Genomic DNA, 5,046 nt, shown 5'->3' on the forward strand with positions numbered 1-5,046 from the left:
GGCAAAAAACATATGGGTCATATGTAATTAACCGCCTTCTGTTTACTGCAACTGTCAAATTTGTGGCCCAAGGCTATTTAACACTTGCAACACTACAGCTACATATTCAATACAATACAATTTGCACCTTTGCCCTCTTTGCCAGCCTGTATTATGCCAAAAACCTTGTTGGGCCAGTCAAAACAAAAGTGGGTCATATGTAAGTTACCCTTCTCTGTTGGACGGAAGTGTCAAATTTGTGGTCCAATGCTATTTAACCCTTTTAACACTACAGCTACTTATTCAAGATGTTACAATTTGGTGCCTGTGCCCACTTCATTAGCATATTTCATGCCCAAAACATTATTGGCCAGTCAAAATACAAGTGGATCCAAAATAAGTGCCCTCCTCTGTAGGTTGCAATGGTCACGTTTGTGGCTTGAGGCTGTTTAACCCTTGCAAACCTACAGCTAATTGTTCAAATCTGTGCCCAGTTTGCCAGCCTATTTCATGCCCAAAACATTGTTAAGCCAGCCAAAATATTGCTGGGTCATATGTAAGTGACCCTGCTCTGTTGATTACAAGTTTCACATTTGTGGCCCACGGCTATTTAAACCTCCCAAACTACAGCTATTCATTCAAATGAATAGAATTTGTACCTGTGCCCATTTTGCCAGCCAATTTTATGCCCAAAACCTTGTTGGGTAATGCAAATTTCAAGTGGCTCGTATGTAAGTGACCCTTCTATGTTGGTTGGAGGTGTCAAATGTGTGGCCCAAGGCTAATTAACCCTTTTAAGTTTACAGCTACTTATTCAAAATGGTATAATTTGGTGCCTGTGCCAAATTCGAAAGCTTATTTCATGCCCAAAACCTTGTTAATCAAGGCAAAATACAGGTGGGTGTTATGTGAGTGACCCCCTTCTGTGGGTTGCAAAGGTCAAATTTGTGGCCCAAAGGCTATTTAACCCTTGCTACACTACAGCTACTTATTCAAATCAATACAATTTGTACCCGTGTCCATTTTGCCAGCCTATTTTATACCCAAAACCTTTTTGGGCTAGGCAAAATAATAGTTGATCATATGTAAGTGACCCTTCTCTGTTTGTTTCAAGTGTAAATTGTGGCCCAATGCTATTTAACCCTTGCAAAACTAAAGCTACTTATTCAAATCAATATATTGTGCTCCTTTGCTACTTTGCCAGCCTAATTCGTGCCCAAAACCTTGTTGGACCAGGCAAGATATAATTGGGGCATATGTAAGTGACCTCCCTCTGTTGGTTGCAAGTGTCAAATTTGAGGCCCAAGGCTACTGAAGCCTTGCAAAACTACAGCTACTAATTAAAATCAATACAATCTGCAGCTGTGCCCACTTTGCCAGCCTATTTCATGCCCAAAACCTTTTTTAACCTGGCAAAATACAAGTGGGTCATTTGTAAGTGACCCCCCTCTTTTGGTTGGAAGTGTCAAATTTGTGGCTCAACGCTATTTAACTCTTGCAAAACTAAAGCTACTGATGTGCCCAGCTATAACGTGGCATCACAGCGTTATCTCTCACGCCACGCATGGCACGCCACACACCACGCCATGAGTCGCGCCACAAAGAAAGTTTAGTAGTGAAATAAGTCATTACGTGTAATACAACATTTTGCCCACCAGATGTCACTTTTCCTAAACTACATAGCGCATGCGTCTGATTTCATTACGTGTAGTCCTTTTAGTGTAGTCCTCGGTCCAGTAGGGCGTATCGGTCGGCATTGAGTAAGGACTGTTCTCACGTCATCTCTTTCCTCCTAGGTACTGTACAGTAGTCATGTCCGTGTCCAGCTCGGAACTCCAGGACATGCCAGCGCAGAAGAAAGAAGCGTGGGACAGTAGAGGACTACTGGGGTGGAAAGCTAAAGAAGTCCCCCCCCCCTCTGTAAAGCATGTTACTGTAGGTTAAATAAAAATTGTCATTAATTTATACAATTGGTGTTTGTACTGTATGTAATTCAGTCTTTAAGTGCGCCTGAGACCCAACACGTGCATCTGTCATTAAAAAGGTACAAAAAGTCAATAACACACAGATGCAGGGGTGTATCGTCATATTGGCCAGGATTTCACTCACCAGGGGCGCGCCGGCCGATGGGGGTTGCCGCCCACAGTCATATACTGTACAGTATCCCTGTTGCCCATCACAGTGATTTCAAGCTGCCCGGCACTTACAGTAGAATACAGTACAGTAGACATACAGTACTGTATACACTGAGGGACGTTTTCAATTTAGGGGTGGTCTATTTACTTTTTTTAGCCGGTCTCGTCTTTTCACTCCAAGGGGTGTATTTACTGTACTAAGCAGTGTTAGGAGACAGAGTGAGAAGTGATAAAAAAGTGATAAGGTGTCAGTCAATCAGCTCCCAACTGTCATTTTTCAAACACCACCTGTGAGATGACAGTTGGGAGCACATTGGTTGGCACTTTTTCACCCATTGGAGCAAAAACACGTGATTAGCTAAAAAAAAGTTTACTCTTGTCGTGTATTTATTTAGTTAAAGCTTAGACAGATAAAATTTTAGATAAATAGCACCAACCAATCAGATCCTAACTGTCACTGTACAGGCTGTGTTTGAAAAATGACAGTTACTGTAGTACAGTAGCTAATTGGTTGGTGCTACTGTATTTACAGTTTCTCGAATTTTTTATCTCTCCAAGCTTTATTAAATCACCCCTTAAGAGTGGTGTGCAATTAATAAAAGTACTGAATGGGTGACTTACTGTACTGTATTTTCTTACCTTTTAGTTGTTACAGTATCAATAAATGTAAATACAGTATACTGTACTTTATCCACAGAACCAAGTAAAGACAGAAAACGTTGTACTGAATAAAACAAATTTTAATAAAAATCATAAATAAACAAAAATAAGGTGACCAAAAAATTAAAAAAAAGATCCACCAGGTGGTGGGCCATCTGCCGGTACAGGCCTAAAAAGAACATAATTTGTTCTGTGGAGAGAAAAAAAAGGGTACAGTATTACAACACTAATATACAATATTGTACAATCTTGACACTAACGTAAATACTGTACTCTACCTCGAGTCAGGCGTGGTCCCTGCCTCCCTTGGGGTCCCTGCCTCCCTGAGGGTCCATGACTGAAGACTGTATTGGAAAAAAATATATTCACATTAACAGTGCTGTATTTACCTTTATATGGTATGGTGCTACTGTAAATGGTTTGGCTACTGTAGCTCCTAACAAAGTACTGTACAGTACATAAACAAACAGAACAATACAATGGCTACAGTACGGTACAATGCAGGAAAAGTACTATACAGTGTAAACATTGCTACACCAAAGGTGATTATACTGACTGAAGCTGGCAGACAGAGGGATACTTTTGGTGCGGTGCAGATACAGTACAGTAACCTCCCACAATTTAATGACTATTACTGTACAGTATCTGCAAAACATGTTTGCAAATGAATGATGACCCTGCACTGAACAAGTGCTTGTTCAGAGTAGGCTCATCACTTACTGTACTGACAAACAACTGCATGATTACAATGTCGTAATCATGCAGTGGTTGTCATACCGGTATCTTTAAGTGGATGGGCACCTTTAGAGTAATGTCCTTTATAAAAAAAAAATATATATATACAAAGTCTGTAAGGAGAAGAGGTTGGAGATGCGTCTTTGTAGTAAAGAAGAGAGAGAAAGAGACACTGTGAAAACAAAAAAAAGGAGAGAGAGACAGTACAGAAGAAGACAATATACTGTACAGTTGTGTAGGGTACAGTACTTACACGGCCTGTGAGGCCTGCTTGGCCCAGGTTCTGGCAACTGGCTGGTGGGGGGCTGTGGCCTTCCACGTTCCCGCACTGTGGGGAAAAAAAATATTCCTGTTACACAAGTACAGAAACAATTAGTGTGTAAGGAGAAGAGGTTGGAGATGGGTCTTTGGAGTACAGGAGGAAGAGAGAGGCACTGTAAAAAGGAGGGCACAATGTACAGTACAGTAGTGCACGGTACTTACTCAGGGCGGCAAGCCGCGTTCTAAATGTGGAAAATGGTGGTGGTGCCGCTGCCGTTGGTGGTGGTGTGACTGTGGAAAAAGAACAGTTTGCATCAAAACCATTTGGAAACAAATAAACTGTATAATGGTGCGTACACAATACACGATATGCTCCCTGAGTCGTTCACTTTATCGCCCAGTGTGTACGCACCATAAATCTTGAACAGAGCCTCCATAACAACAAAAACAAACACAGACAGAGGGAGGGGGGAAAGAAGGAGAGAGAGAGAGAGAGAGACTGACAAGGGTAAAAAAGGATAGTGATACAGTGCTGTAGAAAAGAATGTGGTGTACTGCACTTATGCGGCATGGAAACGCCACTGGAGGGTGGTGGTGCCGCCGCTGCCGCCATTGGTGGTGGTACCTCCACTGCCGCCATTGGTGGTGGTGGTACCTCCGCTGCCGCTGCCGCCATTGGTGGTGGTAGGACTGTGGAAAAAGAACAGTTTCCATCAAAACCATTTGGAAACAAATAAACTGTGTAATGGTGCGTAAACACTACACGATATGCTCCCTGAGTCGTCCACTTTATCGCCCAGTGTGTACGCACCATAAATCTTGAACAGAGCCTCCATAACAACAAAAACAAACACAGACAGAGGGATGGGGGAGAGTGAGAGAGAGAGAGAGAGAGAGAGAGAGAGAGAGACTGACAAGGGTAAAAAAGGATAGCGATACAGTGCTGTAGAAAAGAATGTGGTGTACTGCACTTACGCGGCATGTAAATGCCACTGGAGGGTGGTGGTGCCGCCGCTGCCACCATTGGTGGTGGTGGTGCCTCCACCTCCGCTGCCGCCGTTGGTGGTGGTGGTGCCTCCGCTGCCGCTGCCGCCGTTGGTGGTGGTAGGACTGTGGAAAAAGAACAGTTTCCATCAAAACCATGAAAAAGAGAGAGGGAGGGAGAGACAGAGAGGGAGAGAGAAAGAGAGAGGGAAAAAGAGAAAGGGAGGGGGGGAGGAGGGGGGGAGAGGGAGAGAGAAAGACAGAGAGAGGGAGAGAGACAGAAAAAGATACA

The sequence above is a fragment of the Taudactylus pleione genome, unplaced genomic scaffold (assembly GCF_031769625.1).
Source record: "Taudactylus pleione unplaced genomic scaffold, aTauple2 ptg000253l, whole genome shotgun sequence".
Taxonomy (NCBI): Eukaryota; Metazoa; Chordata; class Amphibia; order Anura; family Myobatrachidae; genus Taudactylus; species Taudactylus pleione.